Source organism: Haliaeetus leucocephalus, unplaced genomic scaffold, assembly GCF_000737465.1.
Source record: "Haliaeetus leucocephalus isolate CR32 unplaced genomic scaffold, Haliaeetus_leucocephalus-4.0 Scaffold247, whole genome shotgun sequence".
Taxonomy (NCBI): domain Eukaryota; kingdom Metazoa; phylum Chordata; class Aves; order Accipitriformes; family Accipitridae; genus Haliaeetus; species Haliaeetus leucocephalus.
In genome coordinates, this window is record NW_010972683.1 from 146,009 (window position 1) to 172,991 (window position 26,983).

Here is a 26,983-nt window from a genome sequence, read left to right on the forward strand (position 1 = left end):
CGGGCCGGGCCGGGCCGGGCCGTGGGAGCCGGGCAGCGGTCGGGCTGGGGAGGGACACTGCCCCCGAGCCCTGCCCGGAGAGAAGCGGTCTGAGTCTGGAGCCGCCGGAATCGCTGTTTCTGGTGTTTACCTCCACTTGCATCCTCTCCCGTGTTGGCCCTTGCTCTCAGCCCCGGGGTGGAGGGGGACGAGCATCCTCTCCGTGGGAAGGCCGTGTTTTGCTTCTCGGTGGCAAGAGCTAAGCCGTGATAGCCGCGTTAAGTTGTAGATTTGAGAGGGGAGAGGGGGTCCAGCACATGCACTGCTGAGAAGCTGCTCTTCTGGAGGTCCTTAGCTTGGCTTTTGGAGAAGGACACACTTTGCAGACAAAAAGAAGGTTGTGAGGGGGAAAAAAAAAAAAGGCTAAAACCAGCATTCAGGGTGTTTATTTATTACTTGTCTAAATGCTGTGCTCTGTGTGTGGGCACTGTGGGTTGTTCACTAGATGACACTTCTCAAGGAAGTTGTTCACTGTAACTTGGCTTTGCAGTGAGCTATCTAAAGCATTAGGATTTTCTTTAGTTCACACATTGCTGCTAGATCAGATTTTTGCTAAATCTAGCTGCCTAACTAAAGTAGTAGAAACTAAAGACTGACTGTCTCTGTGTTTGTGTAGCTAAAACAGTAGAAACTAAATTCGTTGTGTGTGACCGTCAGGCACAAATAGTAGTAATATCCAAGGGGAGCTAAACTTTCTATCACACAGAGATGGTGGCAACTTAAGTGTTACACACTCTGGAAAAAGGTGATAGTTCAATATTTTGCAAATGTGTTTGATGCCAGTTATCATCTTAAGGCAAAAGGGTTGGAAGGAAATGCTCTATTCTGTGTAGCCCATGCAAGGGAAGTCATGAGTAAAATGGCAGAAGCTGCCATTTAAGTAGCCAGGAGAAATGGTTGTTTTATATAACAAGAGATAGCTCAACTTTGCTCTCAAATTGTAATCAGAAGAAACGATTACCAACTTAATTTGCGAAAGCAAATACATAACTCAGCCTGGATCACTGTTAGACTTCTGTAATTTTTTGTGTTAGATTGTGACAGAAAAGATAGGAGAAGAAAGTCTGTGCTAGGCAGCTCCCAGTCTGTCATTGAAGGTGTGACTGCTGTACGCTGGTCTGAACTCAGCTAGTTTTCTCTACCTCAGCAAAACCCATGTAACTCAGGTTTATGTAGATTTATGCAGCAACTCGAGGGTAATCAGTGCCACCAAATGCCACTATTGATGCGTGTTTGGTGCCAGTAGCGTCAAAGTTTGCTCAGTTCCATGTACCAGCTTTTCAGCTACGCTTGCAGTTGTGCTGGAGTGAATAGCCAAAGCTCCCTGAAGACCAGATCCTGAACCCAGCATCTCCTTGCTCTCTGTCTGTTAAAATCAGAATTATTTTCTCTTCCATGCAAGATGGGTTGAAGTTCATCCAAAGCTGCCTGAGGACACAAGATGAGTTAAATGCATATAGCAGAGGGTTACAGTCATTGCTTCTTTCCACAGACTTCACAGCTCCTGCTTAACTTTCACTTTGTTCTCAGTGGGGAGCCAACTGGATCAATCTATCCAAATCAGGACTTTGGTCTTAAGCAGATGTTTAAGTGTCATTGTCTTCAGTGACAATTAAACCAATGCTTGACATTGAACCTGTGCTGAATAGAGTCTGGGTTTTTTTCAGCTGAGCTGAAAAAATCACTCTTCAAGGCTCTGTGGGTTTAAAAAAAAGTCTCAGCCCTACTCAAAGGCCAGCAGGTAATACATTAGTCTCTAAAGATTGGCTTGGAGGGCCTGACATCTTTCTGAACACTCTTTTTTCATACCGTCATGTAATAAATACCATTTTAACGCTAACTCTGGAGGCAATGCTCCAGCAGCCTTACCGTGTGCATACTTCCCAGAGTTACAGGATTTCCAACAGCATCTTGGACCCCGGGGGACCCTGGAGATGTTGACTTCAGCAGCCTCTGGTGTCTTACTACCTGCTGCAGGCAGGGATTCTGTGTCACTCGCAGTCCCATGTCAGCACTGGCATGAAATGAACATGCCATGGACCTCCCACCTTCCTGACTTAACAGCCCCGAAGCCACAGACGGACCACTTCTACTGATTGGCAATTTTAGAGGAGGCAAGTGTAAATGACATCTTTGTAGGTGAGACAGATTTTGCTAATAGGCCCAGCATGCAGTTTTTCAGACAAGAAAAGTCAGGAAGAAAAGACTGAGATCTAACCCTGCTTCTGAAATGTGAAGCATTGGCCTCCCTGGGGTCACCCTTCCCACTGATGCTTTGGCAGAGCAATCCTCCCTCCCTCCAAAACACCACTGCAGCACACCTTGCAGAAGCAGACCCAAAACTTGTTTGCCGTTGAAGAACATTTCCCACTGTCCACCATATGAGGAGCACGGCAAACACGCTAGCGAACTCGATGTTCGCTGGATGCTGTCTCAAGCCACTTCTCCTCAGCATTCAGAATTTTTGTTAGGATGGTTTCAAGGTAGTAATGTCTAACAGGGTCTCATTTTCCGCATTACGCCAGGACAGGAATGTACACATCTGTTTGTACTGCTGCTGAATGTTAACATAATTACTTTATACAGAAGTTTATAATAAGCAGATATTCACTGAAATTGAAAAAGATGTTGATCTTTGAGCAAATCTTGCCTAAGATGGCAAAAAGCAGTACTTAAAATGAAAAAGAAAATAAGGATCCAGAGCTGAAATACATTTGAATAATACTGGCTGTTGCCTCTGTGGCATTTGATGATATACTTCAAACGTGTAACATCGAGAGGAAATCCACAGTGTCACAGCTGGACAACTACAGTCAGATGGATACCTAGAATGTTTTCAAAAGTTTTCTGGTTATTCAAGCATCTTTAAAAGTCTGTTTCTCCTTAAATTCTACTCTCCTGAACTTAAAAAAAAAAAAAAAAAAAATCGAACAGTCTTCCCCCACAATTAACAATCACAAGACAACAGCCGTCACAAAGTGTGGTACAGCATTCGTTCTCTCACAAGGACAGCTTTTGCTGGAGGTTCAGGATTGTGTGTGGCAAAATGCACACATGGCTTCAAGGGCTGCTACACAGAGTAAAATTTGACATACTTTTTTTTCATTTTCATTTGTATATGTGATTTAATGACTAACATACACTGACAGTAAATCCAGATGCTGTTGTGACCTGAAAAAAGCTGTTTACTTTTCCGAGTTTCCTGTCACTCTAGTAAATTTTCACACTCTAGGTAAGCAAAAGTAACAATTTAACACTGTCATTCAGCAAGCAAAAAACCACTGGATTTCTTTACTACTAACACAAATGCAAATTGCACCAAAGCTTTGACACCTCATTATTTTGGAGACAGCAGCTCACGAGCACTGGTGCCATTGAGGCAAGGCTTGTCACCTTATGTATGTTTTTATGAAGAAACACACTTTATTTTTTCATTCTAAGACTGCCAGCTTCATTAATAACTTTCCCAGGGATGGAAGAGGGAAAAGATCCAGGGAACATGAACCATAAATAAACACAGTGAAACGTCTTCTAGTACTACAGTTCAGAGCCAAGAGTCTGGGAAGAATAGCCTGTAATATCCATTTTATAGGTGATGCTATCAGAAATGCAGGGGAGGTCATGTTCTCAGTAGCATTTTCTGAACTTCAGAACTTGGGGAGTATTTTTAGTGGGTTTCAGACAGATTAGTAGCTCTGATGTCTTTTAACATGAAAAGGACTCTTCTCAGAGCAATGAAACAGAATAAAGTAAATCTGAATCATCAGTCCCTGCATAGCCAGTCTGCGCTTTATCTGGTTTCCTGAGGAACTGGAATTGCAGCAGTGCTGATTACTGCTATGACTTCAGAGAGGGTCAAAAGAATAAATAAATCAAGTGAGAGTTTTAGGTTAAACAGTGAATTTCCTGGTGAAGTAGCAAGCTCAGCCTCAAAACAGATGCTGTAGAAAGAAACTGACCATTAACATTTAATTTTTGGTTTGTTTTTAAAGGAATTAAGCTTTTTTTTTGGAAACAGCTTTATAGTTCATATATATCAAACCACCCTGGGTGCGGAATTACACATCTTTGCTTTTGGAGACAGCTAGGAATACCACTGTGTGTACAGTATCCCCAGAAGTCACACTGATCTGCAAGACACTGACTATGCAAAGCACCAATGAGGACAGGCAGAAATTACAGCAAGGGAACGGAGATGTGGAAAAGCTTCTGTCCAACTATGCCCACAGACAATTTTTTTCCTCCTTTGAGCCAGAACTGCATTTTTGCAGAAAAGTGGTTTTGATTGGCAAAAAAAAATTAAAAAAAAAAAAAAAAAAGCCTCATTTTCCAGGAGAGACTGCAAAAGACATGCTTGGCTGCAGGTTCTGGTAATTCGAACTGTTATTGCTAATCTGACCTAGTCCAAATGTTGAAGTTTGTAAACTTACTGTGTAGATGAGGAATATGTATTCAGTCTTTCCCTGTGATCACCAACCCTCCTCACCTCGCACTGCATACATAGTATGGCTTATACGTTTTGTGCACTTCAGGAGTGTTTATGAGAGGTGCCTTGAGGGAAAAAAGTATGGAAATTGAAAGGATGTGCAAACAAATGTTCAGCTGCTTCTCTTTCAGCCAAAGGTCTCTGTGCAGTTTTGCTCATAGTAAGCCTTTGAAACTTGCACAGTTTAGGCCACAGATCTGCTATAACGTAAGAGTCCTTTTACATTGCCAGCTAATGTAAAAAAGCTTTGTGTAACTAAGTTTTGCTCTGTAGCCGGGTATCCTGTAAAGTCATTAATTCTTTTAAACACAGATTTCAGAGGCATAACTGATGTTTTGCTGGCAGTGTTGTGGTCCTAGCATCATATGAGAGGTTTCCTCATTGTAACAGTCCTCTGTTAAAAAGAAATTATGCAATGTTTACTAACTGATCCAGTCTCCAACGTCTCACATGCTTTTCCCCAGTATCATACATTTTCCTGAGGTTGTTACTTTGAGAATGGTGTTACTTGTGCTCCTGTGCTATGTTGAACATTGTCAGCTATGAGAGTAGTTTTTATAGTTCATGGTGTTGTCAGCTGAAGCCAATCTGTTACCTTTAAGTTGATAAATGATGTGTGTTGAAGGGAAAGGAGTCCTTGTTTATATTCTTGTCCATGGTCAGAAAGCCCTCAAGTTTGGAGAAAGTGGTGTTGGCGTAACGTTTGGGGGTTGTATTGGCACATTCTATGTTTTGTGTTTTTTTCGTTTAATGCTCAGGGTCTGTTTTCTCTGTGTGTTGCACACTTAGAATCATAGAATGATTTGGGTTGGAAGGGACCTTTAAAGGTCATCTAGTCCAACCCCCCTGCAATGAGCAGGGACATCTTCAACTATACTAGGTTGCTCAGAGCCCTGTCCACCCTGACCTTGAATAGAATCATTAAGTTTGGAAAAGACTTCTAAGACCATGAAGTCCAAATACTTGATAATACAAGAAGTCATCCATGTCCCCTAAACTGTCAGAGTCATAATAAACACTATTTAAAACACAACTAAAGGCATCTAGTCATGTAAAACAGAACATTGCAGCCTACCTACTCATGGAGACTTCTTTAAGGATAGTTCCTCCATCAACAAGCTTTTGCATACTCAGAAGCATGAGGCAATGAAAAGAAAAAAAAAGAACCAGTCTCTTTATTCCAGTTACAGTGTTTAAGGAGGAGTTCATCATGACTGCAAAACATCCTTTTTCAGAATGCAGGAAAGTGGTGAGAGTATTTTTACTTTCAGTTCTCTCCTCTGGATCCTTAATTTTAACATCCTGTTGAGACAGAAGGAGCCAGAACTCTGCTGGGGTGAACTTTTCCCGTGCTGTCTCCAGCCCCTCTTCTTTGGAAGAAAGCCCCTCAGAAATCCATTGAATTTGCTATCTTGCCATTGGGTTTTTGAGATTAAGGGAATTTGCAACTTAGAATATTTTAGCGTGGTAAATGGTATATTTATACGGTAAATGTATATGACACGTTGAGGTGTGAGAATGTATTGTTTTCCCAGGTGTTTTGTTGCTTATGGAGAAGCCAATTTTTGAGGTGAAGAAGTGTTTTCAAGCATATTAATTCAAGACTTGGAAGTTGTTTGCAATACTAGAAAGTTATTTAGTGTTTCTTACCACCCAAGTCTCAGTGAAATCTTATAGCAGGCTTCTTTCTTAAAGTTCCCTAAGTTTCTTCAACACTTAGCTTAGATAGCATAAAGGTATTCTTATTTTATAGTATTTGTAATTCGTAATATAAGTTGCAAGGCTTGGTTTGCACAACTACCATTCACAGCATTATTCATCATCCATAATTTTCTGTACATTTTTCTTTTCCTGGCAATTATTATTTAAGGACATGTTGGATATGCTTGAATGTCTGCTTATTTCAAAGTTAGGGTGTTACAAGTGCTACAGACTTTGAAACTGGATAGTGCAGCGTTATTTGAAATACATATGTGCATCAGAGATTCTTTGTTTGAGTGGCATCAAGTGAGCAATCTATCTCAAATACAGCAAGGGGTTATTACCCAAATTTAGAATGTGCACTGAGTCTATAATTATTTAGGGTATCTGATTCTGGGAATCCTTAGATAAAATTATGCCAATAATCACTTTGTTCTTGAAGTACATCCAGTTCTGTCAAGCTTTATCAAATCACGTAGTCAACTTCATAAGTTCTGTTGTATTTTCAGTTATATCGATTCCATTTGAAAAGGGTGGTAAAGAGTTAAGATTTGGGAAAGATGTGGATGGAAGGTGATTCTTTTACTTAAATACTATACCAGTAAACATTTCCTACATAAATGAAAAACAAATATCCATATTGAATTGTTATGAAAACTCAAAAGCAAAGATGCCTGCTTTGTAGTTTGATGCGCGTTTGTTTATCAGTCTCTTTCCTCGCTGTACTCATAATAGCATACTGGATTCTAGAGAAAATACCTGAGCTGGCTAGTAACAAGATTTTCTCAATCCTCATCTTGTGCTGCTTCTCTGATGCAGAAAAAGCTGAGTTAATACTGAATTCAATACCATACATGATGTTTTCTTTTTTGTTTTCTTCTGGGTGTTCACAAAACAATGTCTTCCTCACTGCATAGCCTAGAAGAGGTCTTTCATAATACACTGCACAAACTCATCTGGATAATGAGTGATTAAACTATGACAGGGTTAAATCATTGATTATTACTTTACTGAATGATGTGCATTATCAGAAGAAACACCAAAGAATACTTAGCTTTATTCACTAAGTAGAAATCAAAATTTGCCCCAAAAATACAAATTTAAAGACAACTTGCTAGCAGGTACTGTATGAATACAAAAGTTATGCTACTAAACAGATTATTAACAAAGAAAACACTCTCTAGAAATGTAAGTTGGCGTGTTCAGTATAACCTCCCCCAAGAATTTGCCCAAAAAAGTCAGAGAAAGCACACCATCTTTCCACTAAAATGGAAGCAGAGCTATGGAAATTAGAAACCAGCCAAGGATCTTGTCATGCTATATGTTATTCAATTCAATGCTCACAATGAAATTCAAAGACTACTTACAAATGTTTTCATCTAGGGTATATTTAATGAGTTATTTACTATTTAAACTCATGAAATACTGAAAACTCACAGTATTGGAACTTTAGGCTATATTGGATTTAACTACAGTTCTAAACCATCAAATAAAATGTTTATCTCACGGTCTTTTCTTAATATGAAAAAAATCCAGGCATAGCATGGTTAGAATTTATATATTGTGATTAGCAGAAAACTGGAAAAAGCACATTTTCTTTTAAAAATCTAGGATTTTTCTTTCAAAAAAGAATCAGGCTATAAATCCATGTTTCTGTAGCATACTGAAGGGCTTTTAAAGAGGGCAAGGATCATCTTTTCAATCTGATTGAACAAGAGAGTACGCTGAATCTCACTGCAATACCAGTAGCTATGCATTGCAGTTTATTCTGAATAGCTGAAAGGAGCCAGAGAAAAGAGGGAAGAAAACAAGAAAAGGAAGCAAGAAAACTAGAAACATAAATGTCAGTGATACAGGGAGAGAACAGGAGAAAATAAAATGAACTGAGAAAAAAAGGAAGAGGTGCCCTTCTCTGTCTCTTTACTTTTTGTGATTCCAGAACCATAAAAACAAGCGAACTGAATTTTACATGAAAGTACTGTACAAAGAGCTGGGATCACCAAGCACAGAGCGAAACAGCTTGCCCAAGTCAGGGTGGAATTAGCAGGGCTGTCTTGATCCCTGGCTAAGGGCACTTAACTTCCAGTGAGTAATCCTTCCCCCAAAAGTAGTGCAGACCTCCCAGGGAGCTGCTAAGCCAACATCTAGGAAGCAGTGAAAGGAGTAAGGATTAGATCAAAGGCAGATTGCAGTTTATTGCTGCTGCTGGAGGGACTTCTTGCAAAGGGTGTGAGGCCCTGGGGAGGGTGAGTGTAATTAGTGGAAGCCTTTTTTCCTCCTTGGTGCTGAGAATTACTTGAAGAGAGATGCACCTGGGCATCTCAGGAGACAGTCCCACCTGATGCTCTGGCATGTGGGGTCAGACATCTGGTCAGCATTTTAGAGCACTGGAAGACAGACCAAGGTCGCTTGGATACATGCAGCATCATACCAATAGGTGCCCCAAAGGGATTTTCTAATAAATGGGAGCAAGTTCAGGCACAGTGGATTTTGGATTGTAGCTTTGGACATCAGCAACCGTTCTTTACTTCTGGTGTGGCCCTGAAGGTCTCCACATTTTCCCAAACACACTGTCAGTAAGCCAAATTGGTTCTCACCACCATGGGGAGAGGATGTGCAGATGGTGGAAGTAACAGCAGAACTGGGAGAAAGATTTAAGCTTGAGTAGGCAGCAATGACAGATGATTCATTTATTAAGGGAGTCACACTCCAGCAAAGCCATTTGTGCAAGGGACTCCTCATCAGTGTGACTAAGAAGTTCACAATCTGGCCCCAAGTGCTTCACAGCTGTCACATCAAGCTACTAACATTACTCTTGGTAATCATGGACAACTACATGAAGAACTGAGAAGGGACTTGACAGTGTGGCATACCACAAACCACAGTAAGCCACAGTAATTGTTACGTGCCACCTTTGCAGGGCATTGCAACCAAACATTTAAGTGCAGCTGGCCTTGTGACTTGGTTTTGGCTGTAGGCAGGGTTTCAAAACATATCTCTGTTCAGGCTTGATGTTCACCACTTTGTCCTGAGCTTACTGTATCATCTCTCCACAGTGTAGTACAATACAGCCATTCATGAGCGTCTTGCATCCCTGTATATATATATATATACCCTACTGGTATAAGCAGAGAGCATGTGTGTACCACTGCCATGCTAAGCAGCCATCCCTATCTCTGTGAGGTACGCGAGTGCGTTACCAGCAAGTTGAGAAATGATGCTGAACCTCTCTGATGCACCCTGCTGCACTAAGTCTCCATTGCGATGGACTGCACCCTTGCAGGAGTGGTGAGCTGGGAGAGGCCTCAGGGTCTGCCTGGAAGGTTTCCACTTGGCACCCGTTTGAAAAGATGTGGTGTGCAGCGTGCTGGCTAATTAACTTTTATCTGAAATGTTTCAGTCACCTGAATCTCCATGGCTGCAGGGAGCAGATGGGGAGGTGGAGAAGGAGGGGGAGAAGAGTGAACGTGAATACAGGTGCACCCTCAGCTGCCACTAAGGCATAGTAAATGGGGAAATTACTGTGATCGTTAGATTGTTATTATTATGTAGGAGAAATTAAATGTTAGGGAATTCAGAAGCAGGCACCATTTTTTCCTTTTCTTGCTACAGTATTTTTATTACTTTTTCTTCACCAGCTTTCATCTGTGATGATAGTTTCCAAAGCCTGTTTTACAATGTGGAAAGTATTTGAAATGCATTATAAAAATCTATGAATATGCTGCACAGGCATATTTTAAACTCTTAGTATTTCCCTAAAGGCGTGCTATTCCACTTCCAGCTTTTTTAAGACTGTGAAGGAAATGATTGCCCATGCTGTTCATAAGACATTTTACAAGGCTTTCTAACTTGAGACAGAGTTAAAGGACGAGATAGATCTTCAAGCATAAACTGAGATTTTAAAAAGGAAGTTTTGCATTTGTTGCAAGGAAAGACTATTAGACCTAGCAATTAATAGCCACAAAGAGCAGCTGTATTATGCACCAGGCTCTCTCAGTGATGCTACTGATAAAGCAGTTACATTACACTCATCTTAATAGCGTACTCACTCAAACCAGCTTAAAAAGAACTTTTTTTGCAAATCAGATGAAAAGTCAGTATTATGAGTTCACAGTTCGATAATTTTCCGGTGCTATTTTAGATGAAAGCATAATTATTTATCACTTTCTCAGCGTTTAAGGCTCACATATATATCAGTTAAACAGCTCTCTGTAGGAGAACAGTTGTTTTTAAGAATTTACTGTACTCAACGTAAGCATCAGAACACGGGAAAAATAAGATCTAACCTTTACTTGGAGCTGATAGTTGCCCTCTTTCGAGAGTGTACTGAAACTGTTTTAGCTGTGATTTACATTTTCTTAGTACGCTAATACCATGGAGTTGATTTGACTTCTACATTGGAAGGGCAACAAGGTGAAAGAGTTATGTGCCTGGGTTTCCTCTGTTTGAATTGTATGTCATAGGTGATAAACTATAGAGCTCCGAGGAGACAAATATATACCCAATAACAGCCTTGAGGCAAACGTAGATAAATAGTTAAAGCAAAAAGCATTGATTATGTTTGGTTTAAGCTTTGAGACATGAAAACTTCAGACGCCATTGCACCGTGATGCACTTGCCAAACAGGAGTTTCCAGGAGCTTATTCTTATTTCCAGAGTACAAAATCAAGCAACAGTTTGAAGGAAGGCTCTGCTTTTCTGTCATCTCTTTCCCCAGTCATCCAGCAAGCACACAACCTGCACCAGTAACTTTTAGTGATGTTTTCTTGCTCCAGGACCACAGAAGGAGGTGATGTGGTGCTGTATGATCCCCACATGCCCCCTTCATTGCCATTTCTGCAAAACTAATTGCACTGCCTGGTGTGGCTGGCAGAAGACCTGCTGCCGTTACCAGCTACCTTCCGACCACACGGAGGAGCAACTCATGCTGAAGTCCCACTGGCATCTATAAAATTGTCTACTGCAGAACTAATGTGGGGGAAATGATAAAACATAGCATCAGTGCTTGTTCCCCAGAGATTCCGGGAAGAAAAAAACCCACTTATTAATCACCTCTTTAAAAGTTTGTATCACAATGTATCAGTATAGAAATAGGCTGGATAGGCTGGTACAGTTAACAATACTCTTGTGGCCTCTGATTAGGAATCTTCCATCAGCAGTCAACACAGGGAAGCCAAAATGATGATTATTCAGTCAGCCTTATGATCATCTTTTTATACATGTGAATTATTTACATAGTAGAGGATACTTACACACTTGTTAGTTAAAACCTGCTTTTTTCATTCAAGTTATACCCTTAAGATCTCTTTAGAGCACATAGTCCTTCTAATGGCATTTATTTCACATTCATTATGCCATATTTTGTTTAATGTTGTCTTTCATTGTATAAATAGAAAATCCTTCCATGCAGAATACCTGTGGGAAAGGATTCCTTCACACTGAGAAATTCTTCTGAGAGAGATGGGTGATCAGTCTGCTTTGAATATTGATGCCCAGAATCCCTAGGAACCCTCAGATTTTTTTCAGCTACACCGTTTTCTACCTACTCTTTCATTTTCAGGGTGACATGCTCATTTCACCCTTTCTTAATCTTGCCCATTAGTCTTTGTTCTGAGGTCTTGTCTTGCACTATAGAATAATACAGATCCTAAATTAACAGTCTTGACTCCAGAAAAAGACCGCAAGGCTCTATTGTGATACAAATGATCAGCAACATAAATTGCTCATCACTCACTGTTCATCACATTCTCTGAAGAGCACCAAAAATAAGACACTTATTTATAAATAGCTCAGCCTGCTAGATTCCAGTGAAACTCAATTTCATATCTTCCCACCATTTTGACAGTGCATATAAATATGTAACATGTAGTTATATGAAAGTTAGCTGTGCTGTGATGTCCTCCTTGGGCATTCACAACTCTTACAGGTTTACAGCAGAAGCATAAATTGCAAACAGAGACCTATGGTGGGATACGGCATACCACATGATTAGCATAAGAAAGATGCTTTGCTTGACAGAGAATGGGAGCTTGTTGCCCACATCATACTGCTCTTGTATTCCTCCCCAGAAGTGTACTTAAGATAAAAATGAAGTGAGAATTCGCAGTGAATAATACATCTGATAATCACAGACATTTTTTTTCTGCCTGAAAACCACCTGAAATTTCTGGAGCAAGCACGAACAATATAAGCATTAGGAATAATTGCATCCCAGAGCCTTCCAAAAATGTATGAAAGTGCTTCCTTTTACTTCACTGGCTTAGAATAGGGACCAGCTTGAGATACGGTTTTGGTTGTTTGGCTAAGCCGCATGATTATTTTTTTTTTCTCCTCCAATCTGATAAACACAGGAATTGGAGATATACATGGAAGCTGGAACTGGCAAATACTGCAAGTGTTCGGTTTTGCTATTCATTTTCTATAAGCATTTGTCCTAGTGTAATTTGATTACTGGAATGTTCATGAAAAGCAAATGCTGAGGAGAACAAGAACAGCTGAAGTGAATAATTTCATTAATGTGAGTATCTATGTGTTGTTTCTGATGCAACTGCCATCATGAAAAAAACAAACCAATATATTCAGACTTCCTGTTCACTTAAGTGTGGTATGGCTTTGCTTAGGATGAGGAACTAGTTCAACAGCATCTGTGGCTTGTTGCTGTGATATTAAATCTATATTTATAAGCAAACTTAACACTTTTATCAACTTTAACCTTTAATTTTACCTGACTTGGCCTTATATTCACCAGAGAGTTCCCTTCACTTAAAAATCTATAGAAAGCCATTCACTAAGATCAAGAATAATTCAGACAATTCATCTTTTTGTGGATCTGTATTATGCCAGCACTATGAGAGCAAATGCATGTCTTCTGAGAGTCATACAAAATTATTACAATCTTATTAGAGAGTAGTAGGAAGCAAAATGGCTTACTATTGTCAGTAAGAGAGGGAGGAATGAGTATGCAGTCTGACCATTGAACAGGGGACTCAAATGGGAAATTCAGTCTTCAACACAGTTAAAAACGTATGGGAAAATACCCTGGGCTGAGTACTGGAATCATTACTGGTCTACCAGTCCAGGCATGGAGAAGTCCAGCAGAATTTCTTTGCTTTGTCAGAAGTTACCTCTGGTAGGTCAAAAGTTGTCCAAGGCTGTCAAAATCAGCAGCAACCCGTTGCCTGTCTGTAAATGATGCATTGAGTCTGTGCACATTTGACCACTGCCCAACGTAATAATGTGTGGTAACCATTGGAACTGTTGTATGGTCCTGCAGCATCCATCCTTGTTTAAGAGTATTAGTGGTGACAGGAGGAAACAGCCAACCCAGAAAGCAAGTTCCCTGCAGTGCACGAAATCTTTTTTGCAGAGGACTTTATCTGACCTGAACAGTGCTTCCAATCACATGGCATGGGCCAGGAGACCGATGCTGCCCTCCTGATGGGGTAATTCCGCTTGCCTTCGCTGTGAGCTTAGAGAATGTTCCAGCAGCCTTCACACCTCTTTGGGGTGTGTGTGTCCCTGCCCCGAGTTTAACAGTCTGTGTGTCTGTCAATCAGTATGCTCAAGCAAGTATAAAATCTCCAGTCTTTTAAGAGTGGTCTCCAAACTTTGCTTACCTTTCAGAAAAGAAAAGCAAACCTTTCGCAGAAGATCCAGCTTTCTGTGAGTGTCTCTCTCTCCCTTTTATTCTCACAGCTAGCTGGCTGTTCAGCTCCAATTTCTTAATAATACATCCTGGTATTCGGTGTGGTACCTGGTAAAGGTTTTAAGCAGGGAGTTTTACAGAATATTTTAGTTCCTTTGCTCAGATGGGGCAATGCAGCCTCTGTGTCAATGCAAAATATCAAAGCAATATTACAACAAAATTCAGAGCTTATGGTTTTTCACCTTCCTTAGTTCCATCCCAGGTCACTGAAATGTGTAGAAGTATAATTTATCTTTTGGAAAACTGACCAAGATTTGCATTCAAGTGCTAGCATCATGTAAACAGAGAAAACTGAAATGGGGAAAGAAAAAAATATACATTCCTATTTCTTCAGGTAATATACATTTTTTGTGATTTTTTAATTACAGGTTCTTTCCCTCAAGCAGTACCATTTCCTGCAGACAGAGGCAGCAACTTTGATTGTATGTTCTTGCCAAACTCATAGGAAAGGTGTGGTCTGTCATCCCTTCCTTTCAGGTCGTCTGCAGGAATTAGATACTCCTCTGCAACACTTCCCCTGTTCAGAGAGTTAAAACGAATCACAGTGCCAAAAATAGTCAATGTGAATTCCTTGTCCCCAGGCTTGGTTCACCAGACTCTGCAGAGTCATCGCAGATTATTTGCATGGAGATGGATAGACACAAACATCTTGCTGAGATTAGTGAGACATGACGCTTTCGTGTTTTATCACAAGCACTTATCCATGTTAAACTCCCAGGTCGTGCTTCATTTTTGCTGGTTCTTACCCTCTCCTTTAGGAGGATACAATCACCCACTCAAGAAGCAGAAATAGTGCATGACTAACTATGTCACGGAACAAATGATTAACACTAAGTAGTTTGTGCTAGCTGTTTGCAAACAATCCACGTGCCGACAATTATGCTGAAGCAATTTTGTGAATACCTAACTCAATGTATTTTGCATAACTCAAGACTGGCTCCCAGATCATTAAATTCATAACTTCTGTCCTGTTTGTTAAATTCATAAATGTCATTATTTCTTCTAGTCCATAGAACTGGTACTGCTAGTCTTGACTGTGATATTAGTCTGTAATGCTGGACCGTGAAGGCTGTAGGAAGGATGGTGGCTCTGATGACCAAGGTGCCATTCAAAATGAGTTATAGCTGTTGTGCTTTGAGAGTTTATAAGCCACGAAGTGCAGAGGAGGGCAGTCGTATGCAGGCAGATCCATTAATACATCTGATGCTTTCGGATTTGCAGCTACCCAAGTGAAGATGCTATTTGCCCCAGCTGCACGCAGCCTACCCACAGACAGCTTGGTCTGGCTGCCCAAGTGCGTTAAAATGCTCGCAGAGTTCATCATCAGGAGCTGAGGGCCTCTTCGTCAGCTGCAATCACTCATCAGCCATCTGCTGACATCAGGATTAAAGAGCTGACCTAGAGGGACCATGGCATCCATACACGTCATCACATGGGTCAGGGCAGGAAGAGCTGAGCTGTGAGGAAGAAAATGTCTCATATGTCTGTAGCAAGCTCAAGCACAGATGAGTTTATTGATTCATTTGGTTTGGTGTATTTGAGAGCCTTTTGACTCACAGAAATGTGCAGCCCTGGCAGATCCTAAAGCACAAAGCTCTTAAAAAATAAATTAAGTCCGGAATGTACTTGGGTAATTGGTGCTTTGCAATGAGTGTAGTGGTTTTCAGCTGACACAGAGTTGCACAAACCCTACATAACTTTAAGGAGGAGATACATTGTTTTGTAAGAGGGGGGTACTGAGGCAGTGGAAATTTAAAGGAATTGCAGCAGAGAAGGTAAGAGCCAGTATTGAAAAGAAAACTAGATTTGTAAAGGCCCTTCTCCTCATTTCCATGCTGCAAAGCATTCTTCCCATCAATAACATCCGGCCTGTTAAATTGTTGCTGTTACTTTCATTACTTTCTCATAAATGAAGCCAACCCCTATTAACCTGCCACAACAGTTTTTTCCCTTTCCCCCTCAAGAAACTTAAGGTAGCAGTACAAATAAGTTTTTGCATAAATAGGTGGGACAAAGAACCTTATTTATAATGAAGTAAATTTGGTATTTAATTCCATCGCAACAGTTTGTCCAGCTACTCCTCCCTATCTTTTTTCTACAAGGGTAAAAGTATGTTAAACTTCCCTACCACCAAAGGTTTTGCTAGTAAGAGCAGTATGCTCAGTTATTTTTGTCCATATGCTATTGAGTTTCTCATTAACAAGGGAAGATCTTGTATTTCTTTGATACAGTATGGATTTCCAAATATTTTTTCAACTATACGCAGTTTATGCAGCTCTCCAGCCTCACCAGCGATGCAGTGCTGGCCTCTGCGGCAGAGCTTGCCCCTGGGCTGCCCACTGAGCACCAGCAGCACAACAAAAAGGGAGGGAAGGCTGTAAGGTAAAAAGCTCTCTCTTTATGGCAGAGCTGCTGCACCCAGGCAGTTGTCAGGGTCCATTGCCACCAGCAGTGATTTGTCCATATGGTGCTTTTATGCAATTGCAGCAGGAAAGGTATCTACAGGGGAAGGCTGACGAGCTTCTCCTGATGGCGTGATACTGGGACCATCCGCACTTGCCACAGGCAGAGCCAAAGGAAAAGAGAATTACATTTCTCTGGCCAGCGGCAGTGTCTTGTGATTAGTGCTAGCTTCTGGCGAGTGATGGTGTCAGACAGCAGTATGAATCTTCAGTACAGCCAGATGGTCCCATCAAGCATGGCATGCTGTTTTTCCCATGCTGTGTGCCTGGTCACAGATTTATCTTCAATCTGTGCCCACTATCACATACTACATACATATGGATGGACACATTACTTAAGGCCTATGAAGTATCAGTTACCAATGCTCCACTGAGTCCAAACTCAGTACAAAGGAGGGATTAATAAGTATAATTCATATTTTATAGTGATTTACAAGCTCTCTGCAATCACTTCATTGTTGGTCTAAATGTCCACACTAGGTGCAGAGTAAAAGAAAACCTGGTAGCAGTGATCTAGGCAAATATTTGTGCGCAGTAGAGAGGTGATAGTATTGTGTATTTTCTGTCAAGCATTTAGATGAGAGCTGAAGATTGAGTCACAACTAGGAGCTCTAAATGTTCACCTAATGAGCTTACACATTATAAATCAAAGGATGAAACAGGCATGGGTGGTGATTTTTGATTCTCCCAAGCCTTACCACAATAATTGCTGTAAACCACTTTCTGCTCTGTGAAGTACCTACTACAGTAAGGTCTCATTTCAAAACTCTGTACCCAGGACTCTTTTGGAATACAATGGATAATTAGTAGGTTGCTTATCCACTTAAAACTAATGAGGAAATCACAGTGTCCAAATGCTTACAGACATGGGGCCCTGATGAAGCAGGTATCAGTGAGATGGGTAACACTAGTCTGGAAGGACAGACCAGTGTACTGTGAGTAGTGTGGTGGTACAAATGCCCAAATTATTTAACAATAACTCATAAAATAAATGGCTGTTCATTACTTTCCACATTCTTTTATCTATTGAGGCAGCTCTGTCTAGCATGGGAAGAAACAGGACATGTAAGCCCTAGATTCTGCTTCTGGCAAAAATCTTGGTATATTCTCCAAGACATGTGACTCAACCTCTGGGTTGTTTGGGTCCCGTCCCCCCCCCCCCATTTTTCACCTCTCATCCTTCCCCATGTAAAAGGGTGTGAAATATTTATCTTGCTGTAAGCCTTCGGAGAACCGTTTCACAAAGGACTGAGAAGCCTGGCCCTGCCACGATGGTGACCTGTACCCCCGGGGCACTGTGGAGGGGGTTGTCCCCATTTTACAGGGAGGGCTTTGCTCACAAAGGGAGCACAAGGCAAGGCAGAGATTTCAAACCGGATTGCTCAGTTTCTGTGTTCAACAGCCAGCCAGGAACCCTTCTTCCTAATCCTCCTCCTCCTCCTCCTTGTCTTCTTCCTGCTCTTCTTCCTCTTCCTCCTCATCCTCTTCTTCCTCCTCCTCCTACTCCTCCTCCTCTTCTTCCTCCTCCTCTTCTTTCTCCTCCTCTTCCTTCCCTTCCTCCTCCTTCTCCTCTCTTTGTGTGCCTGCACAGTCACACACTTTTGTGTGTAGTTGCTATATACTTTATTGGAAGCTCAATGCTTCTGCCTTTGGCAGCAGGGGGTAAGTTCCTCCTGATTACAGGATCATGCCTTATTTTGTGTTTTGCATGCCCAGAAAAGCAGTTTGCAAACACTGCCACAAAACTTCTAAATTGTACAGTTGTCTTTCGGAGTTTTGTTTCTTTGTTTGTTTTTTAATGACAACGTATTAATTCAGGATTGGGAAGGAAAAATGGGGAGCAGCAATTAAAAAATTTACAGTGAATATAAACCACTAGGCTTTGCTGCATTTTCAAAAGTCATATTCTTGTTTTCTGTTGAAAGATAGTAAATCTGCAGCTGAAGAGCCAACATCACACCTCCCAGTTAATTTTTTTTTTTCTTCCTGCAGCAACTGCTGGTGTTGAGCAGCACTTTATCTTTGAACTATTTCTTATGCAAACAAACTGCCTCCTGCTGAGGAAAGTAGCTTCACCACCTGGCACACTTAGTGAAAAGTGCCCAGCAAGGTGAGGATGCCTGTGCAGGGTGAGACCCTCCTACCCTGGCCAGCGGGACAGCATCATGGACTTCGGGTGGGCAGTGGGTGGCATTTCATGGCCACTCAGGATGGCAAGTCCCAATGGCTGGTCCTCTCTGTCAGCTCCCCACCCCACCTCATGCAGAGTGTATTTGTTTTTAAAAGGGATGTTTGATTTCTGAAATTATTTTTTCCCCTGCTCACCCCCTGTCCTGAGAGCCAGTTAAAACTCTTCTTTCTAATTAACCATCTTTCTAATTAAATCCTTGGTGTATTAAATAAGAAACCTCAAGTGGAGATGTTTAAATTCTGTTCCTGATATTAAGCCAAGCAAGTACACACAAGAATTCACCTTAGAGCCATGATTTAAATGTCTAGCCTCAGAAATATGAACTACTAACTTAATCTACCCTGGCCTAATTTAATAGAGTTAAAAGATCAGTCTTTGCAAGCTTAATTCTTAGCTTTCTTTCATACGAAAAATCAATATAGAGCAAAATGCACCTGTAGGTAAACTTAATCCTGTGGAACATGCCTGGAGCAAGGCCCAGCAGAAGAGGATGTGATGATGAGCTGGTGCTGGCTTTCTGAGGAACAGGACATGGGTCAGAATTAATTTCTCCCACTGTATTTTGCCACATGCCCTATCATTTCAGTGACTGCTCCATGCATAGCTTCATGCAGCACAACCCATGGGCATTTCTCCAACAGGCAGGGAACCGTAGAGACGAAGCAGCTAACTTGGTGGCTGGTGATTGTCCTTGAGGAGCGGCACCCAGTGCCCTGGAAGGAGTGCATGGAGTCGCACAGCAGCCAGGGCTGTCCTGTGCCAGGAGATGCTGCCTGCAGCAGGACAGCCCTGCACACCACATCCTGAACGTCATTTTATGGCATTGGCTCAGCATGAATGGGGGAGGTGTCTCTGTTGAGTTGTCACCTGCTTCGGCATTTGTCTCCAAGGTCAAATGACCTATTTTCATTCTGCTGAGCTGCAAACACCAGATAGGGTTGCACAGCCTGTTGGGAGGCACATAGTCATTTGTAAAAATAATGAGACGCAGGGGCACAGCTACTGAGGGTAAGGGGAATGCAAATGCTCAGGAAGAGTTGAAGACACTTTCAAGCCATGCTGGAATTGGACTGGAGAGTGAAAGCAGTGCTCCAGATTTTATTCCTTGCTGCAGGTGTTAATGGTGAATAAAATCTAATTGGATTAAATGCTGTGTGGGTACACCAGGTATGTATCAGAAAGGACAATAGCTGCTTTTGTAAAATGGGATCAGACTTCTTTTATGTACATAACATTGTCCATACCCCCTCCCCTTACATTCTACATTTTCTTCCAGAATTAGTTTCCTTCTGTTTGGCCACCATTTTTCTCATGCCTAAAAAGCTAGGTAATACAGAAAGTGTACTCATAGCCAGTTGTGCTTGTGAAAAAGGAGCATTTTCTAGTGATGTACTGCAACATGTCCATCTTGCTGATGGGAAGGTGGAAGCTGCTGTAACAAGGCAAGGATGGGAATGCCATTGCAAGGGCCCTTTATGCTGAGGAGCCTGGCAGGGGTGACATGCCAAGGAGCCCAGTGTGGAGCAGTGCTTGGCAATGTGCATTGTTATTACAGCCTTGGTTGCCAAATTCTCTGTCAACTCTTGCACTGTATTAATGGCAGTCCTCAAGAGCAAGGCGTCAGAGCAAACACTGCATGCAGTTAACGTGAGCTTTAGAAACCCTTTCTATATGCGAAGCCAAGAATTTATTGTTAGTCTAACTGAAGTCCTAGCAGTCATATCAAAGTAGTACTATTGGTCCCAATGATGCTAACACTTACAGGCAAATTATCCAAGTACTACAGCTCATTCTCAGTAATGATACAGTTCAAATTGTCATATATGCAGTTCCTGTATCTCTTTTCTCCAATGTTGTGCTCACCCTTCCATGCACCCCTGGGTCCTGAGGTCAGTGTCACAAATCTTCTTTAGGGAGACAATGCTAGTGTGTGTTTCCAGGGAGTGGGGGTTGTTAGTGGCAAGTCATCTGTGTCCCAAGATCTCTAAAGTGAGGAGTATCATGTTGATGGCAGGAGTTTCTTCCTCCTTTGGGTTTGCCTTTGATCACTTTATATATTTGTTAATGCTTTCTGCATGTCTGCTGTATTTGCTTGCCCATTCCTCATTCATTTGCAGTTCCACCTTATATCCACATTTGCGGTATCATCTGGTACATATTACATATTGGATACTTGTTCTTTGTTCTCCCTAAACCCGGTTTTACTCAGCTCCCAAGGTTGCAATCTCCTAGTAGCTGACCATTGGTGAGTTATGATTTTTAGCCCTGGAGCCTCTGGTGCTATCCTGTGCTTGCATTATTAAGGCTTCTGCTGTCATCTTGTGATAGCGCGTCTGGGGATCCTTGATACAACCCTGTTTGTTTTTTTCAGCAGTCTTTGAACTGTGATTTCTTGATAATCCAAGTAACACTTTATTACTGCAGCCTGATCACACCTATATGCTTGATCTAGGGTTGTTAGTGACCACTCTGAAAGAGTAATAAGAGTTCTTCCATTAGCAGACACACACACAGAGTGCTCTGGTAGCTACTGAAATAATTTTCTTCAAGTTGAACAGCACCGCTGGAGTGTTAGCAGAATTTCTTTACAACAACAGGGTCTTTCTGCATTGCATCTCAGAATTTAGGAGTGCCAGGACCAAGGATGCAGATCTCAGCAAGCCCAAAGTGCATGCGCTGTCTGCTCCCAGGTGCCACCACGGTTTTGACTCTGCTGCTATCAAAAGTTGAATTGCTACTTGCCCTCATGAACCAAAAATTGGGGGAAAAAAGCCCTCCCCCTGTGCATTGCCTGAATAACACATGTGGGAAAACTCAGACTACCTGCTTTGGAGTCACTTTAAAACAGAGCCTTTCTGACTGGTGGCCAGGATGTGAAAAACACGAATGTTTGTGAGGTGCTTCCCAACAGAAGAGCACACAAACTCCCCTAGACAGTCTGCTGAAGAGCTTTGAGTTAGCTGAATGCCATGTCTCCTTAAGGGAAGAATTAAATTCTGCTAAATGCTATTTTCTAACCATTCAGGCTTTTAGTGGGATTCAGAAGAACCCCAAAAAGATACGCCTCTGTGGAACAGCTAGTGCATTTTGCATCCTTTGTAAGAGTGGGAAGACTTGTAATGGGGTAGCTCCAGCATGAACGCCAAATGAGAAATCCTGCTCACAAACATGACAGTCTACATGAGGCCAGCCGTAAGGAAATGTGTTACTGGGAAATGTCATTAGAAAGAAAGCTTGGAGTGGAGCTAGCCAAGATCTCCTTGCTGTTGCTGGCAAGTGTTCACTTACTTGTGACAACCTGATTCCATAACAGTGTTGAGCTTCTAGAAAATAATACCATGCAGTAACAGATTCTCCATTGTGGCTAATATTCACACTCAGTATGTCCTGGCATCTTTTACCCAAACATTTGCAAGGGCTTTGTAGACATTGATTATGATAATGTAGCACTTGTGAGCAGGAGTCGCAGACATGGACCTGGCTGCCTCTTCCTTCCATTTGAAGGGCACCACGGAGCAGAGGTGGTTCTCTGGAGTTTTGCATTGCCATTTTAATGGTGGAGGAAAGCCGATCATGGAGAATTAATGTAGCTCCCCCTATCTATTTGTATTAGCAACCATCTGTCTTTTATTAACTATAATAACAAATTTTAGGGAAGAAAAAACTGGTTTGGCTCTTGGCATCTGTGTGAAATATTCTTTGTCAAACTTCAAATGTTGGATTTTTTTTTTTTTTTTCCCCTCCTGGAGCAAAGAACACCTTGAAGTTTTTGAAGTAGTGTTACTTACGATAATTTATAAGTGGCTATGAAGATAAGTAATGGGTCTTACTTTCCAAGAACAGCTGAAAGTTCATATATTATATTGCCTCTTTGACCTTGTGGAGAGCTGTACATATTCAGATTAGTTTGGAGTATTTGTATGTAGGCATAAGAGATGCTAAGCAACCTCAAGTCATGACTGTCTGGTCTAATGAGAGAAATAATTTTCAGGACAAACTAAGTCAAAACTTAAATTAATTTAACTCTTGTGGTTTTGTGGTTTTTAAAATCAACAGTCAGTGCCTTTTTAGGATCTGTTTATAAGGATTGCCTGGACAGATGCCAGGCTTCTTTTGCTGCAGGAATCAGAATAATTCTGGCTAGTCTAAGCTAGCTTTTCCCTCTCAGAAGCTTTTAAACCATCTGCAAAAAATAGCCTTTAGTGTGGGGACCTACCCTGTTTCAAGTTACAGTCTTGGTCAAACAGGTATGTATGTGGAGAGAGATGCGCAACAGAAGAAAAAGGAATTCATGAAGTCATCTTCCTCTTTCTGGGCCAAAGCAGGTCTGGGATTTTCTTCCCCAGAGAACCAGAAGTCTAAATAGCAGAAGAAATGTACTGCTGGTATTTTTAATCGTACTGATGCTGCTGCTTAAACAGCTGCTTAAGTGTTTTGCTGGGTGAAGGCCTAGGAGCCAAATCTAATGCTTACTGACGTCCGTGACAAGGCTCCGGGGGTTTACCCAGAACCAGGAGGGAGCCCAGGAGCAGCACAACACCCGTGCCCAGCTCCTGCTGCTCTTCACGGGGCAGCGGAGGGATGCGTGCCCGCCCTGCGCACCGCTTGTACCTCTGCGGAAGCTGCAGGATGGATTTTGAGAAGAAGACCTGGATGCTTCACCCTCCACTGCAGGAACTTGCGGGTGCGTGGGCTCCTGGCCGCAGCCTCCCCGGCGGGCAGAGCGGGTCTCTGGCCGCAGGCTGGAGGGGGACGTGCTGGAGCACACACCTTCCTTCTGTTGCTGCCGGGCAGACAGCCCAGTGACTGGGATGTGGGCAGCTCAGCGGACGGTCGGGAAGGGTGGCAGGACCGCTCCGTCCAAAGCCCTTCCCACCGTCTGTCAGCTGCCAGCACAAAATCCGCCTTGAGGCGTTGCAGTTTCAGCGGTAAGGCAGATGTTAAAAAAAACCAGAACCATTTCATAGCATCTTTTTTTCATGGCACGAAAGGAAGAAGCAATAGGTGTGCCCATAGCCTTTAGGGAACTGGGGTTTAAGCCTAGATTTTGTAATTTCAACCATGGAAGAAAGAGCTTCCCAGTTCCTGAAGCTTGCTCACAGCTGCCATTTAGCTCTGTTTGTAAAGCTGTGAGTCCCCACAGTTGCACTGTAAGCCAGAAGGCTTTCCTTCTTCCTTCAGTGGAGCTTTCTCTGATGTAATTATATAGCTTGTTTTCTCTTTTGTGTTTCTTATCATAAATACATATTTGGGCACTGCCTTTGCCCCCAAGAGTCAGAGGAGAATAATATTTTCTGTGTATTATTTACTTTTACACAGTTAGCAAAAGAATATTCACATATATGCTTTTAACTCTGATAATGAAGCTGTCATAATGTCAAACAAAATGTCACCGTGACCATGCCTAATTAGCATTACAAATTTGGTTGAAGAGATAAATGGCCAGATCCTTCAGGGTGTAAGTCAGTCCAGCTCCAGGCATTCATGCTCACAAGATTTACAAGGACTAAGGATGGGTCTACAGACTACTGAAATGGAGGCTTGAAAAATATTGCATCAATGAAATGCAAATCATGTTTCAGTTGTTAAATGAACCTGCTATCTCAGGTGTCTCAGGCAATGAAACTGTAAAACTGCTCTGGTTGGGTTACAAAAAGCAAATAAGTCGTTACAGTCTCTGCTGATGTACAGGAGTGAAATGCATCGGACCATGTAAAGCTTAATATTCCGTGAATGGCTTGGTCCAAAGCCCACTGAAAGTCAGTGGAAAGACTGTTGGTCTATCTGATCCAAAGACGATTAGTCAGAAATTAAGGATTCTAGGCCTGTTCTTTACCCAGTAGACACTGAAGTCAATTGATCATGTCTGTTTATAAAACAGGAGCTAATGACATGCAATAAAAAATTAAGCTCTCATAGACATAGAAAATGTTTTTGCTAGTGACACTATGTAAATGCAAACACATTATTAAAAATAGATCACAATTAACATTATTCAAATTAAGTTTAATTGTCTGTTTGCGTAATTTGAAGAAAAACTGATGCAAGTCATATCATCTTTAATGACAGCTTACAGTCGAATTTAAACCAAGCAATTGAATTTCTATATGAGCTTTAATTGACAGTTTAACTGAAATAGTCAAACTTTACTGATTTCCAAACTGAGGTAATGAAGGAGTTTGCCTAAGAACTTTAATAAAGATGGATGGGCACAGTTCAATACACTGATACTATCTCATAAATCTTCTGTTCCATTATAAATACAAAGTTATACACATCTAAACTATCATTTAAGTTGTCAAAAGCCTTTGCTATGAAATTATGCTGTCTCAGTGATTGCTACTGAATGACTGAATAAACAGTTTTTGGAAGTTCCTCATTAAAAAGCAGTAATTATTTTAAAGAAAGACAAATCAATAAAATTATGTAAAAGCATTAAGAACACTGTAGTATCAAAGGCTGTATAAAGACATGTGACTTCAGTGTAATTTTTATCAGGGCCTATATGTTCAGCTGCATCCTACAAATGACAAATAAACTTTTCAAAATAATATTAAGAAGGTATTAAATCCAAACATCTCCACATCCTTTCCTAAAAGGATCTTCTTTTGCATATAAAACCAGTGAAGTCAGCCAACCACCCACTAGATGGAACCTGGGAGAGATGTTCTTGGTTGAGGTGTGAAACAATGTGGCCCATCAAGCATCACCTTCCCTGAGTCCCTGTATAAAGCAAACATTAATTGCTGTTCCTCCCCAATGTCTACAGGGGTGTTTGCATGGTGGGCTGAGAATTAGCTGAAAGTTAAGCAGAAGACAGTGACTGAATTTTATGTATATTAGTGTATCAGAAAAATTCTGAAGACAGGTTTGCAGTCTGAATAGACTTAATAAAGAAAAGGGAGTGTGTTTCCTACTTTTCCAAGGCTGAACATTTACCTGTCAAGCAAACTAACAGGGAATTTAGCAACTAATAAATCACAGTGGTGATAAGTGCTCACATAGATGCACCTGTGGGCTTTTGAAAGGGACAGCTGAAGCACAGATGGTTTCACACCAAGAAGCACTTTAAATGCAGGCTCAGTCTAAACCAGGTTATCCCAAATCCACCTCTGTTCAGTGAGGAGCAGTGTCTCAATACAAGAACAGTCTGTTGGACTGTTGACACATCCCAGTACATAAGACAGGGACCAACGCTAGAGCTCTTGAGGACTAAGGCTGTAGCTGCAGTGCTACAGGAGAGTCCAGCACTGCACTTGAGAATACCAAGTCAGAGGGAAAGTGCCTTCACCTACACTGCTGAGTAAAATTATGTCGAGTTTTCTGGCCCCGAGGCAGAGTTTCACTTTCTCTGGACTACATGTGCTTCATGCTATGTTTGCTCTGGGCCCAGTGTAATGCCCAGTGACTCTAAGGTGTAATTTTTACCTTTTGCTTATCAATTCAAAGTGTTTTAATACTGGAAGAACCATGCTGTAGACAAGCAGAAGCAGTCTTGCATATATGAAGCTGTGCGTATGCACGGGGTTTAGCATGGGGACATAGAGGTCTTCAAAGATTTAAACCTGCTGGGTGAGATGGAGAGCCAGTTCTTATGCAGGTTTATCCATACTGCCTACTGGGAGTGATCCCCAAAATGTGCTAGAACCCAAAATGCCAGTGCATAGTATGAGAAGGCTAATTGGCACGTGCCAAAACCAGACCAGGGACAAACTAAGCTGTACAAATGCTCAAGTTTGTTTCCCGGGGCTGTTTTGTTCAACAGTATGGACACAGTTGTTATTGCCAACTCATCACTCATCAGCACATAGTTGTTTTTCTGCATCCAAGAGATATTTTTTTTTATACCTGTGCCTATACTGTAATAGCTGTAGTACTATGCTTTGGATACTATGCTTCTGAATATACTGAAGACATTTGCTGTTCCTTGTACAGGTATAGTCAGGTTGTGTGCTATCATTTATATATGCAAAATAGTCTATGTATACTGAATAACTCATTCTTCTCTAACACTCAAATTAACTAAGCCAATAGGCTTGCAAAGTTTTGCTGATTGGAGGCAGATCACCATGTAAAAAGTGTTCATACTTCTACTTGATCTTGGACAGAGAGAACACAAGGAAAATCCTTTCTACTCCCTTCTATTTGCAGTGAGAGACAAATGAGTTAATTTACCCGATCATCTCATAACCTCAGAAAAAAAGTTTGTTGTGATTCAGTTTGCAGTGACTAATTTATTCAAATAAGCTTCCCAAACCCAGATATTATGCACAATGCTTTTTTTTTCTGAACCAGTCACGTATTTTAATTAGTAGGCAATGTTTTCCAGCATAGAACTCAAAGAGTCTGCACAGCTTAGCTTCTTGTTTGTTCAGTAACTTGTTCTTTATCAAAGAGTC

At 41.4% G+C, this 26,983-nt stretch overlaps 1 protein-coding gene across 1 annotated transcript in view; it reads left to right on the top strand.

The window, feature by feature from the left end:
• Positions 1-26,983, top strand: part of GRIN3A (glutamate receptor, ionotropic, N-methyl-D-aspartate 3A) — a 77,674-nt gene that overhangs the window by 4,809 nt on the left and 45,882 nt on the right. The gene's annotated exons all lie outside the window — the stretch shown is intronic.